At 43.5% G+C, this 14,676-nt stretch overlaps 1 long non-coding RNA gene across 1 annotated transcript; it reads left to right on the top strand.

Annotated features, from left to right (window-relative positions):
- The first annotated feature begins 207 nt into the window (after positions 1–207).
- LOC139042057 (uncharacterized) lies at positions 208–13,121 on the top strand. The gene is made up of 5 exons (XR_011498267.1): positions 208–561; positions 1,917–2,078; positions 9,070–9,166; positions 9,748–9,824; positions 11,695–13,121. It is a non-coding gene; the product is annotated as an uncharacterized lncRNA (long non-coding RNA).
- Positions 13,122–14,676: the final 1,555 nt, after the last annotated feature.

Here is a 14,676-nt window from a genome sequence, read left to right as displayed (position 1 = left end):
TAGAACACATATTAAATCATGTTGCCATTTGTATGATGTAAATCTACTTCTTCCACATTTTTTCCAAAACAGATTGTAAATTTATTGAAATTTAAAAGTAACTTTTAGCCAAGTATCTTACAAATAATAAGATGCCTAATAGATGCTTTTTAATTGAAAGTAAAAATGTTCTATTTCTGATTTCAGTTTATGCTCTATCTTCCCAAGGATGCATCCGCGGAAGGAAATTGCTAAGATAAATGAGAAGCAGAGCTGGAACCCTCTGCTCCTCGCTCATCCACTGCTCCATTTGAGTTCCTTAAAGGAAGAAAGGCCCAAAGAAATGTAGGTGGTTCAGTCTCCACCCCCTTTCTCTGAAGGCTGTGTTTCCTCTCACCGTGAGGAATGTCAAGCCTGAATTCCCTGAGGGTAATTTGATCTGCTAATTATATGCAAAGACTCAGATTCCTAAAAGAAGGTTTGACTTTGTTGCCACCTGGGAAATGTCAACAAATGACATTATCTCCCTTTGAGCAAGCACTGCGGCTTCTGGCTGGGCAAGGAGGGTCAATAGGGAGCCAGGTGAGTCAGGGGCCCTGGGTCGCCAGGGACTCGGGTGGGTGGGGCACTTAATGACTCTCTTCCTATAACTTTGTTCTTCTCGCTGAAATTTTAGAAATTCGTCCTGGGTTCTTTATCAAGAGAATCTTGAAAGGAAAATTACCTTTCTGTTTTCTAACTTGGAACTAGAGGAAGAGCTGTGCTAAAGCTTCGATGGGCACGCGCAGCATTGGAACATTGCTCTTGCTGGCTGGCCTAAGGCCACGTCCAAAGCCAGTGGTGTGCAATGGGAGGCTGCCCCTTCTCTACCTCCTATTGTATTAGGCTGAGGTTGGATGAAAGGCAGTGTGGTTGGGGAAGTCGATTACGTTAACTTATTACTCCCTTTAGCCAGTCCCTGCTGTGGGCTAAGTGCCTGACAATCATGCTCTTGTTTAATCCTTAGTGTGACTCTTGAGAATATATTATTTCCACTTTATAGAAAAGGAAGCTGAAGTTTAGAGAGGTAAGGAAATTTGTCCTGAGTCACACAGCTAATAAAGGGCAAGGTTTTTTTGTTTTGTTTTGTTTTTTAGGCAGATTGGTCCTGAGCTAACATCTGTTGCCAATCTTCCCCTTCTTTTTCCCCAAAGCCCCAGTATATAGTTGTATATCCTAGTTGCAAGTTCTTCTCGTTCTCCTATGTGGGATGCCACCACAGCATGGCTTGATGAGTGGTGTGTAGGTCTGAGCCCAGGGTCCACACCTGCAAAGCCAGGGCCGCCAAAGTGGAGGCCACAAACTTAATCACTACAACTCCGGGCCGGCCCCCAAGGTTGGGTTTTAAACCAAAGTGTCAGATGCCTTGGATTCTGGTCCTGATTCTGCCACTGTCTACTATGTGACTGAGGAAGGACAATTCATAAAACTTCTCTGAGCATTTGTGTCCTCTTTTTAAAATGCGAGGGTTGGGATAGATGATTTAGAACTACATTGTACAATGGTAGCCAGTCATCACACGTGGCTGTTGAGCACTTGATGTGCTGGCCTGAACTGAGAAATGTTGTAAGTGTACAATATATACTGGATTTCAAAGACCAGAAAAAACGATGTGAGATAGCTCAATGGTATTTTAAATATTGATTACATTTGAAAATGATAATATTGTATGTATTAAATATATGTTACATATATATGGGCAACCAAACTATATTATTAAAATTAATTTAACCTGGTTATTCATACTTTTTAAAATTTAGCTAGTAGAACATTTAGAATTATATGTGTGGTTCACATTATTTTTCTATCAAACAGGACTTTCTAGACTTTTCTAATAAATTGTCTCTAGAGGTCACGTGTCTCAAGAATTGACAATTTTTGTGACTCCTCACGTCTAGAGTTGCTGATGAGAGTAGGAACCAAAGCTGAGGGGGAAAGTGAAGACACAGCAAGAGCTACCCATGGAAATGACTCAAGCTCTGACGCTCGGGACCCCAACTGGTCACTCAACTTGGTTACAAACAGATTTGCACTTGACAGCACGTTGATGAAACAAGCAGGTAAGAACGTAGTTTTGCACTTTTCAGCAAGCACAACCGCCATCACATTCACGGGTGCCAGGTGAAATTCTTTGCAACGTGTATAATCCTTTACCAAATTTAAAATTTCATTTAATCCTCACGACAACCCTATGGAAATAAGTTCTACTATTATGCAGATGTCATAGATGATAAAACTGAGGCTCGAGAAAGGTTAAGTAACTTTCCCAAGGTCATAGAGCTAATTAGTGATAAGTGTGTCTGACTCAACAGCTTATATTTGCAATCATTAGGTAATACAACCTAATTCAAATAGCCTCAGTTTCTCCAGTTGTAACCAGGTGAAAAATGGAGAAAAGCATCAGCTTTGTGGGAAGGATATTGGTCCTGGAGGGAACTCCAGAAGCTCCTGATTCTGCTCAGGGGTTATTTATATGTCTTGGAGGCTTGTCTATCATTATCCACCTCTCAAGCTGAGGTGCTCCACTGGTCTCTGTACCCCAGCAGTCTGGAGGGACTACGTTTTCTAGGTTCTTCAGTTGAAGCCAGACAGCAGTGAGGCAGATGGAGATAATTACTTACCATGCACAAAACTCTGCCAAGCACTTGAGTGAAAACTGAGAATTTGTCTCCATCATCCAACCATTTCTAAACATTACGGTTTGGCAATTTAGAGATGGCTCTTTTAAATTCCTTCCAGATATGTGATGCTATATGCATTAGTCAGGGTCCAATGAGGAAAGAGAGTCTATACAATAATTTGAACGTGAAAAAGTTAACTATGACAAGGGATTAGAGTAATGAGGGGCTGACTAAGAATAAGTAAAGAAAACTCTAAAGATATAGGAATAATAGGTATAAAAAGCAGCTATTACACCCAAGGCTGAGAGAGAGGCCCAAGGAAGATCTCTCCCCCAACTCCAACCCCGGCTGAGATCCAGGCATGGTTGGAGAGAGCATGGCTGTGGCCCCATTGGATGGGAGAGGAGTAGCTGCGTCAATGAAATTTGCTGGAGATTCCCCCTCTGCAGCTAGCTGTAAGTTAGCTCACCAGGTTGCAGGGAAAGTTGTTCAGGAGGTGGTGTCTTGGTGTCTCTTGGAAGGCACTTACTATGAAATTACCTGAGGAGCTGGGGGAAGCTGCTGGGCATGGGGTAGTGCTGGCCGCCATGCACTGAAGGCAGTGGATGCTTGAGAAGCCACCTGTGCTTCAGCAGCTGGCTGCTGGAAAGGCTGCCTATATTGCAGAAGCCTGGCACTGAAGAAGCTGCCCACTCTGCAGGACCTGTGAGCTGGGAAAGCCACATGGTCTTTAGGAGCCTGGTGCTGGAGAACGTGTGCTAAGCAGGAGCTGGCTACTGGAGAAACCCTGCATGCTGCAGGAGTGGGACAGTGGAGAAGCTGCTTGTGCTGCAGGAACTGCTGAACCAGAACACCAGAACCAGGATGGAAGTCCCCTTCCTACTGCAATGTCTCTCCAGTGCTCTCTACTTACAAAGCTTAACATTGCGCCAGCTAGTAAAGGAAAAATATTTAAAGGGCCCAGATCTATTTTTTCAGAGCAGGCAGTAAAGGGTGAATTTGTAGCTGAGAGACAATAAATCGATAACTGGCACACTATAGAAGAATGGCTTTTAAACTCTAGCATACCTAAGCAATACCTAGGAGTACTTGTATAAACTTCAGAGTCCTGGGACCCCATGTTCTGGTTCAGTGGATCTAAGTTTCATTCTGGAATTTGTTGTTTGCACAGACACCCCATAATACTGATGGGTGATCTGCTACCATCAATATTCACTTGGCTTATTTCAATAGTCTCTTAACTGGTGTCCCTGATTCCCTTCTTATTCCTATATCGTCTATTTTTCACACAGTATCCAAATGATCCTAAAAAATATAATTTAGAGGAGTTGGCCCCTTGGTGTAGTGGTTAAGTTCAGCACACTCTGCTTCAGCAGCCCAGGTTCATGGTTTGGATCCTGGGCGCAGACCTGCACCACTCGTCAGCCATGCTGTGGCAGTGACCCAAGTTAGAATACAGGCATACTTTGGAGATATTGTGGATTCAGTTCCAGACCGCTGCAGTAAAGTGAATGAATATCACAATAAGGCAAGTCACACGAATTTTTTGGTTTCCTAGTGCATATAAAAGTTATGTTTACACTTTCTGTAGTCTATTAAGTATGCAATAGCATTGTGTCTAAAAAATCAATGCACACGCCTTAATCAAAAAATGATTTATTGCTAAAAAATGCTAACCATCAAGTTGAACGAGTCATAACCTTTTGCTGAGGGAGGATCTTGCTTTGATGTTGACAGCTACTGACTGATCAAGGTGGTGGTTCCTGAAGGTTGGGGTGGCTGTGGAAATTTCTTAAAAGAAGAAAACAATAAAGTTTGCTGCATTGATTGACTCTTCCTTTCATGGATGATTTCTCTGTAGCATGTGATGATGTGTGATAGCATTTTACCCACAGGAGAACTTCTTTCAAAATTGGAGTCGATCCTCTCAAATCCTGCCACTGCTTTATCAACTAAGCTTATGGTATGTCCTAAATCCTTTGTTGTCATTTCAACAATCTTCACAACATCTTCACCAGGAGTGGATTCTGTCTCAAGAAACGAGATTCCTGGCTCATCCACAAGAGGCAACTCCTCATCCCTTAAAGTTTTATCATGAGATGGCAGCAATTCAGTCACACCTTCAAGCTCCACTTCTAATTCCAATTCTCTTGCTATTTCCACCACATCTGCAGTTAGCTTCCTCCACTGAAGTCCTGAACCTCTCAAAGTCATCCATGAGGGTTGAAATCAACTTCTTCCAAACTCCTGTTAATATTGATATTTTGACCTCTTCCCATGAATCACAAATGTCGTTAATGGCATCTAGAACAGTGAATCCTTTCCAAAAGATTTTCAATTTATTTTGCCCAGCTCCATCAGAGTAATCACCGTCTGTGGTAGTTATAACCTTATGAAATGTATTTCTTCAATAATAAGACTTGAAAGTCAAAATTACTCTTTGATCCATGGGCTGTGGAATGGATGTGGTGTTAGCAGGTGTGAAAACAACATTAATCTCATTGTACGTCTCCATCCGAGCTGAGCTCTTGGGTCACCAGGTGCGTTGTCAATGAGCACTAATATTTTGAAGGGGGTCTTTTTTCTGAGGAGTAGTTCTCAACAGTGGGTTTCAAATATTCAGTAAATCATGTTGTAAGCAGATGTGCTGTCATCCAGACCTTGTTGTTCCATTTATAGAGCACAGGCAGAGTAGATTCAGCACAATTCTTAAGGGTCCCAGGATTTTGGGAATGGTAAATGAGCATTGGCTTCAACTTAAAGTCACCAGCTGCATGAGCCCCTAACAACAGAGTCAGCCTGTCCTTTGAAGCTTTGAAGCCAGGCATTGACTTCTCCTCTCCAGCTATGAAAGTCCTAGCTGTCACCTTCTTCCAATAGAAAGCTCTTTCGTCTGCATTGAAAAAGCTGTTGTTTAGTGTAGCCCCTTCAGTACTGTCTTAGCTAGACCTTCTGGATGACTTGCTGCAGCTTCTACACAGCACTGGCTGCTTCCCCTTGCACTTTCATGTTATGGAGACGGCTTCTTTCCGTAAACCTCATGAACCAACCTCTGCTAGCTTCAGACTTTTCTTCTGCAGCTTCCTCACCTCTCTGAGCCTTCACAGAACTGAAGAGAGTTAGGGCCTTGATCTGGGTTAGGCTTTGGCTTAAGGGAATGTTGTGGCTGGTTTATCTTCTATCCAGACCACGAAAACTTTCTCCACATCAGCAATAAGGCCGTTTCGCTTTCTTATCATCTGTGTGTTCACTGGAGTAGCACTTTTAATTTCCTTCAAGAACTTTCCCTTTGCACTCATACTTGGCTAACTGTTTGGCTCAAGAGGCCTAGCTTTCAGCCTGTTGGCTTTTGGCATGCCTCCTCACTAAGCTTAATCATTTCCAGCTTTTGATTTAAAGTGAGAGAGGTGTGACTCTTCCTTTCACTTGACCACTTAGAGGCCATTGCAGGGCTATTAATTGGCCTAATTTCAATGTTCTCTTATCTCAAGGAATAGAGAGAACTGAGGAGAGGGAGTGAGGCGGAGGAATGGCTGGTTGGTGGAGCAGTCGGAACACATACAACTTTTATCAGTTAAGTTCTCTGTCTTATATGGGCGTGGTTCGTGGTTCCCCAAAACAACTACAATAGTGACATCAAAGATCACTGATCAAAGATCACCAGACAAATACAGTAATAATGAAAAACTTAGAAATATTGTGACAAGTACCAAAATGTGACACAGAGACGTGAAGTGAGCAAATACTGTTGGAAAGATGGTGCCGATAGACTTGCTTGATGCAGGGTTGTCACAAACCTTCAATTTGTAAAAAACGCAGTATCTGCAAAGTGCAGTAAAGTGCAGCACAATAACACGAGGTATGCCTGTATGTGATTCAGTTGCTCAAAATCCTCTAGTGGTTCCCCATCTCGCATGAGAAAAGGCTCAGGTCCCTACAGGGACTTGCCTAATTTGGGCCCCTACTACCTCTCTCCTACTACATGCCCTTTGTTCCTTCCACCTGGGCCACACTAGTCTTCTTGTTGTCCCTCGAACATCTCAGGCACCCTCCAGCCTCAGGACATGCGCTATTGCAGCTCTTTCCTCCTGGTGGGCTCTCCTCCCAGATTTCTGCACAGCTCATACCCTCACTGCCTTCTGGTCTTTGCTCAAATGACACCTTTTCAACAAACTCTTCCCTGAAAATCTTATTTAAAATTATAACCTTCTCTCCACCCCTTCAGCCAAGGCACACCCTCTCCTCCTTCTCTCGTTGTTTTTCTCCATAGCGCTTATCACCATCTAACTCATTATATGTTGCACTTATTTATTGTATGTGCTCTCAGTCTTTTCCCACTAGAATGTAAAGTCCATGAGAAAGAGCAATTTTATCTGTTTTGTTCACTGCTGTTCTCTCCAGGGCCTTGAATGGCACCTTGGACAATAGGTGCTCAACGAATATTTGTTGAATGAATGAATGCAGCCTACGCTTTGAGAAACTCTTGGGAGAGTATATAGATTGTGAAGTTGTTGTGCTAGTGGGCAGTCAAGGTCCACACAAGTTCTCAAACATATCAAAAGCTTAATGTATGCAAACATGAACATGGACCTTTTAAAGGAGCTGCACTTCATGAGAAAAGAGCCTTCTAGAGCAGTCTGGATACAATGGATAAAGAGAACATGCCTGTACTCAGAGTGGTGGAAAAGCAGCCCAGTTCATTGAAAGAGCATGTGGAGTTTTAAAGAGAGAAAATTGTAGTTACTCAAAATTACCACTTTTGAGAAAAGTTTGTATTCTTAGTCATATTGCTTCTGGAAAGCTTCTAGAGGCCTCTGGATTTAGAAGACAAGCCTCCAGATACAAACAGAGCAGGTCTGTTTGTCTTCTTCCCAGAGCCAACTTTTCTTGTTCTTGGAGGAAGGAAGCGTGCCTATGATTGGCACTTCCTTCAGGCTCTGGAAATTGTCCTCCATTCCATCCGGATCAAACCTCTCCTGCCCGCTCTAACACTGAAGGACTGAGTGAATTCCAAGCGTGGCCTTGCTGAGTGAGTCATATCCCCATTTCACGTGATTTGGGCCTTATTTAGCCAAGGACATTTAAGAGCTTATGGATGAATTATTTAAGGAGAGAGCAAAGCAAGACTGAGAGGTAGTTTCAGAGAATCAAGCTGGACTCTGCAGAATGGATTAGAGGCAAGAAAATAGGCTTGACATATCATGTCCACATGCAGTTGGAGGGCCAACAGTCTGTAACTCTTTAGACGTATTTTTAAGAAGGAATTTGGCAGAAAAGGACCATTTTATTCTTGTCACAAGACAGAGGAAAAATTGAGAAAATTAGAGTTGGTTTGTAGTTATTGGAGTTATTAGGTCTATTTATGGAGTCCAGGCAATTTAACTCTAGTATGACTACTTTACCTAATATTAACACTTGCTCACAAGGTATCAGATGAATTGTGAGATGAATCTTCTCCTGGGTATGGGCATGATCACTTGAAAATATCCTGCTTTGTAAGCTCACGAAAGGCTGGAAAATGTATTCCCTCTTCCAAGAGTTGTCAACTCACCAAAGATTTGGAAGATGCATTGGGTCCTGAGAAGCTCAAATAGGAAACTCACCACCAATCATTATCAACTTTTTAAAAACTATCACTTGATCATCATTTTGTCGTCTGTGTATTTCTAGGGTGATAGTGAGAGATTGTCTATAGCTAGTAAAAACAGTTTAAGGAGCCTAACTAACCCTTTGGCATCCCTAAGAACCACGAGACAAGAAGGGTGAAAGGATGTAGGTTCCTTGCCTCCCCGGACTCAGTGGCCGTTTGCAATGATCTCTTGGTTTGCCTCACTGGCTTATACTGGTAATGTATGTGCTCTCCAGATTGCCAAATCCAGTGGCCAATTCTCAGTCCATATCATACTCTATCAGTAGCATTTGGCAGGTTGATCTTTCCCTTCAACTTGAAAAGTTTCTTTACTTGGCCTGGATACCCCTCTCTTCTGGATATTCATTTACCTCACTGGCGCTTCCCTCCCAGTCTCCTTTGCTGTTTCCTCATCACCTCTGCAAGATCTCCCAGTTGGAAAGCCCAAGGATTCAGTCCAAAGATTTCATTTCTACTGTACTAATCACTGCCAAGATAACCTCATTCAGGGCCATGGTTTTAAATACCGTCTATCTTCCAAGAACTACTAAATTCATATCTCAAGCCTGGACTGTGCCCTGAACTCAGATAATATACAACTTTTTACTGGACATATCTACCTTGATGTCTGATAAGCATCTCATACTTAACAATACCGTAAACAAGTCCATGATTTCTACACCCCTGCAAAAAAATCTTCTTCTAGTTTTCTCATGTTAGTTAATGGTAATCTCCTCTTTCTAGTTGCTCAAAGCCAAAAAGCTTGATGTCCTCCTTGACACTTTCTCTCATACCCTACAGCTGAAGCATCAACGAATCCTGTTGGTTCTACTTTCAAAATAAATCACTTGCTCCATAAATATATTCTCAAGACAGCAGCTGGAGTGATCTTTTACAGGTAAGTCACATCTCCTCCGTTAAAAACCTTCCAGTGGCTTTCCATCTCAATTAGAGTCACAGCCAGAGTTTTGCAATGGCCCTAAAGACCCTACGTGATCTTTCCTCACCCTGAACAACTCTGCAACTTAATCCCCTACCGCTGTCTGCCTCATTCCTCTGGCTCCAGTCACACTGGCCCCTTGACTTTCCTCAGACACTCCAGCCACACTCCCATCTCAGAGCCTTTGCTTTGTTGCACATTCAGCCCTGGAAAGTTCTTCTCCCAAATAACTTAATGGCTTGCTTCCTCACTTCTTTCAAGGTCTGTGTTCAAATGTCACCTTACCTGTGAGGTCTTCCCTGACCACCCTAAAAAAATAGGAATCTGTCTTTTCTATGTTTTCCTATCTAAGGCATGAATAATTGCAAATAATAATGCATCCTACGATGTGATTCTTACCACCACTCCCCTTCCCATCACTGTGGGTCCCTCTCACCCCACTCTGTTTTCTCTTCTTGTTGGTTTGTCTCACTTACTATCTGACATAATATATATTTGCTTGTTTATTTATTGTCTGTCCCCCTAAACTGAAATAATAGCTCCACAAGAGCAAGGGAACTTTGTTGATGGCGTTCACTGCTGTATTCCCGTTACCCAGATTGTCACCTGGAGCAAAGTAAGTGTCCAATAAATAAATGCCCAGTAAATAAACGTGTCCAAATAAATATCAAATGAATGGATATATAAATAAAAAGCAGTTACTGGTAGATTAGGACATGCATAAAGAATGGCACTGCAATAGACAATGTTTGCGTCCCTCCAAAATTCATATGTGGGAGCCCAACCCCCAATGTGATGATATTTGGAAGTGAGACCTTTAGGAGGTGATTAAGGCATGAGGGCAGAGCCCTCATGGTGGGATTAGTGCCCATTACTAAGGAGCCCCCAGAGCGCTCCCTCACTCCCTCCTCCATGTGAGGACACAGGGAGAAGATGATTGTCTGTGAGCCAGGAAGTGGGTTCTCACCAGACACCGAATCTGCTGGTATCTTGATCTTGGATTTCTTAGCCTCCAGAACTGTGGGAAATAAAGTCCTGTTATTTATAAGGTGCCCAGTCTATGGTAGGGTGGCCTGTGACAGTCGCCTGAATGAACAGAGGCAGGCACTGGGAATCTAGGAGGGTTAGAAGGAGATGGATGCCTTTAAGAGAAGAAGTTCATGAGGGACATGACAGCGTCTCTGTCCTTGGAGAACTACTGCCAGAAGCAGGAGGCTGAGTGTTTCCTGTCCCTAGTCCATCTGGCCAGTGTTTAACTGTTGGCCACGACTAGCTGCTTGTCTTTGGGCAAGATGTTTAACCTTGCTAAGTCTCAGTTTTTCTCAGCGGTAATACGAGGATAATAACAGAACCGACTTTGGGCTTATTATGAAGAAAACGATGTCAAAAATGTTTATTTAGCACAGTGCCTAGACTTAATGAGGGCTTAATAAATGTTACTATTATTTTTGTTGTGCAAAATAACATTGTGACAGGATGTACCCTAAAACATCAACAATGGCCAGCCCAAGGTTTGGGATTGTGGATGAGTTTTATTTTCTTCTTTTGGCTTCTATTTACCCATTTTTCTACAATGAATAAGTATTATTTGCAATATGAAAACAAATGAGAATTATTGCTTTTTAAAAAAGAATTAGACCAGCGCAGCTATGTTTAGCTGGGGTTGGGTCAAGTGGACCTATGTGAATGGGTTTGATGGTCTCCTGAGGTTCCGATCAGCCTTTTGATTCTGCTCTTTCTAAACCAAAGGCCAGCAGGTAAGAGCTGGTGTTCTGAGGGTGAGGGTGGGAGGAAAGAGAAGTAAGAGATGGTGAGGAGAGGCATAGAGCTTAGAAAACTAAAGAGGTCCAGATACTGAAGAGAGGAACTTGGGAGTCTAGCTGTCCATTCCTCAGCTTGGGATGAGTTTAACGTTAGGGGCCCTATGCTGGGAAAAAAGAAAACACAAATCAATTCACTTTGGTTCAACCATGAAAAGTTTTCCTAAAGAGGTGAAGTCTGAACTTGGGCTCTTGAAAGAACCTGGACTCAAAATTATTGAGGCTAATGATTCTCTAGATGAGCACTGTCCGAAAGAAATAGAATATGAGCCCCATGCAATTTTAAATTTTCCAGTTATCACATTTCAAAAGGGAAAAAAAAGCAGGTGACATTAATTTTAGTATTATATTTTATTTAGCCTAACATATCCAAAATATTATCATTTCAACATGTAATCAGTATACAATAATTATTGAGATGGTTCACATTCTGTTGACTTTTTTGTACTAAGGCGTCAAAATTCAGTGTATAGTTCACATTTCCAGTACATCTCCATTCAGGCTAGCCACCCGCCAAGTGCTCACCAGTCCCCTGTGGCCAGCGGCCACTGTCCTGGATAGTGCAGCTCCAGACCGTGCAGTTGCTGCTCCAGGAATGGAAATTCCCAAGAGTCCACTGAAGCCTTTCTTTCTTCTCTTCTATCTTATCACTATCTCTTCTCACAGGTCCTCGGATGTCGCTGGTCATTTCCTGCCAGGATTGTTCTATGAAGCTGCCAACCTTTCCCAGAAAAAGACTGTTTCTTGGAAAAGATAGGGCCTGTTGAGAAACACAGAGGGGCAGGCAGAGAGCCATGCTGAGGGCACCCTGTGTCACTCTGTGCCGTTGGAGTCTCCGAGGAAAGTGCGTGTAGGTAGTGGAGAGCTGGTGGCCAGCGCAGCTGGGTTGAGAAACCCTCAAGCTTAGCAGAAGGCCTGGGCAGAGCTAGGCAGGGAGAGGTGCTGTGGTTTGGCTGCCTGCTGAGAAGGTGATCTTCACAAGCTTTTCCCACCTCATAGCATTGCTCCCTCCCACCCCGCTTTCCACACCCAGCCTCCATGCCTACACACGTGTGGTAGCCCTTGTGTTCCTCTTCTTCCAACTAAAGGGAATTCAAGATAAAGAAATATGTTTATCTTGCCTGGGGGCTCAACTAGTACATTTGTCAGTGTTGAAGCTGGGGTTTAAACGTGACTAGCTGGTTCATTTGTCGCAGGGGTGTATTTATCTGTGTTTGGAAGATTTAATTTTTCCCAGTGAAGAACTGTATAAATAGGTCTAATGAGCCTTGAGGGCTCTCATTTGCTTTCAGAATTTACAGCAAGCTGGGAAATCTCAGAACACCCTTGCCTCTCAGGGTTCTGTCCTGCCCACCACGAGGGGAATGGGCAAAGGCCAGTGTCGTTCTCCTTTTGGAGGGCGTTCATAGCCTTGGGACGCTCAAGTTTTCCCATTCAGGGGCTTACATTTTGGGATGTTTAGTTAAGATGGGTTTTTTAATACTTATGATAATCTGCATAATCTTTTGTTTGTATAGCTGGCAAAGTGCTCTCCAGATAAAAGAGAAGGGCAGAAGGGCAGAGTTAGTACATACGAATCGAAGAGGAACATCGGGAGCGACGTGCTCTGAAGGAGAGCTGCCTCTCCACCGAGGCAGCGTCCACTCCTGGCTTTCCTCTTCTCTTTCTTTGTTTTATTAGGAGAGTTTGTTGTCAAACAGCAGCCAGTGTTAGTTCCAGCAGTGTGTGTGTGTATGGGGGCGTGGGGACAAGGGTGGAGTGGGAAGGAAAGAGAGACAGAGAGAGAAGCGAGACTGTGGTACAGAGGCAATGAGAGTGAGAGAGGAGGAGGAGAGGAGAGGGAAAGACGATTTTAAAAAACTGAGAAAGGGGCTGGCGCCATGGCCTAGTGGTTAAGTTCAGTGTGCTCAGCTTCAGTGGCCCCGGGTTCGGTTCCCGAGCATGGACCTACACCACTCCTCAGTGGCCATGCTGTGGCAATGATCCACACACAAACAGAGGAAGACTGGCACAGATGTTAGCTCAGGGTGAAACTTCCTCAAGCGAAAAGAGGGCAATTGGCAACAGATGTTAGCTAAGGGCCAACCTTCCTCAACAAAAAAAAAAAAAAAAAAGAAGGGGAAAATGAAAAAAAACTCTAAAAAAAGGAAGATAATGCAGAAGGGAGAAAAGAGTGAGAAGATGGAGGGAGGGAAAAGGTGGGGATTAAGACAGATTATCTTAGATGTCATTGCTGGAAAAGGCCCCAGAAATCACATTTTCATTTTTTAGCTGGGGAAACACAGGCAAGAAGGGGCAGGGACATTTCCAGGGCCGCGCATAGTTACTGGCACAGCCAAGGGCCTGTCCACGCCTCTGTCCTCTGTGGCACCTCTAGGAGCAAAAGAAAAGAGAGACAAATACAGGGAGCTTTTGTAGAACTTCGTGGGGTCTTGTTTCAAGTCTTGAGTCAACATTGCTCATCTTTGGTAGAGAAAATAGCCTTCGTCTTCCTCCCCTCCCCCATCCCCAACACACACTGCTGTACTGGCCACAGCCTTGTGACAAGTGTTCTCTGGTCTAGTCTAAGTTTCCAAATCACCTGGGTGAGACTGAGAAAGTAGAAACTCTAGTCCAGGTTTGCAACACATTAGAAAAAAAGACTCAGTAATGCATACTTACTGGGTGACTTCTCCTTTGGGGTTGCCCATGCTTATTTCTTAGGCTCCTCACATTAATTGAACACACTTTGAGAATTTCTCTAAGACACATACACACACACACCCCCACCCACACACACGCACTGGGTGGGAGTCAAGACGTACAGGTTCTTATCCCAGCTCTCCCAGGAGTTTGCTAACCCTTGACTCCTTGCCTCAGTTTTCTCTCCTGAGGAATTGGCAGCTTGACATGACCTCCTGACCTCTGACCTCTGACCTCTGAAGCCCCTTTGGCTCCATATCCAGCGACTGCAGAAGCAGACTGGTTTGGGGGAAAGAGAGTGGGCTTTGGGCTGGTGTATTAGCTGTGTGACTAGACAATTTTTAAACCTTCTCTGACCCCATTTATTTAAAAAAATATGGGGTTACTAATTTCTACCTCAGAGAATTGTTGTGAGGTTGCGATAATGTGTCTCGGGAAGCAGCCAGCAAAGTCTGGGTGTGGTAGAGTGGAGGTGGGTTATCTTTTTCAGTTTTCTTGTCTCTTTCTGTAATCCCACGCCTCTTAGGAGTCGGTGCTGAAGGCGCCTCACGCTGGTTTGCCAAAGCCGATGGTGCTCATCTCTCCCATCTCTGCGTTCAGTCCTGCCTCCTTGGTAGCTTGAAATCAGCCGTGGCAGGAGTATTGACACCATGGACACTGGCAAATGTCGTCAGGCAAGGCTTTTTTTTACTTTGCAGAGTCAGTTGTTAAACATTACCAGCACACCACTGGGCCTGACCTTCCTATTTTATTTAGGTTTACTTTGATTTCTCTGGATTTTGAATATTATCCATTCATGCAGCAACTCCTTATTTTGAGCCTACTTTGCATAAGGCCTATCGATGGAGTTGCCAGGTAAGATACAGTACACCCAGTTAAATTTTAATTTCAGATTAACAATGAATAATGTTTTAGTGGGGGTATGTCCCATGCAACATTTGGGATGTACTTATCCTAAAAAAATTA

The sequence above is a fragment of the Equus asinus genome, chromosome 25 (genome assembly GCF_041296235.1).
Source record: "Equus asinus isolate D_3611 breed Donkey chromosome 25, EquAss-T2T_v2, whole genome shotgun sequence".
NCBI classification, from domain to species: domain Eukaryota; kingdom Metazoa; phylum Chordata; class Mammalia; order Perissodactyla; family Equidae; genus Equus; species Equus asinus.
This window is presented reverse-complemented; position numbering and strand designations above follow the sequence as displayed.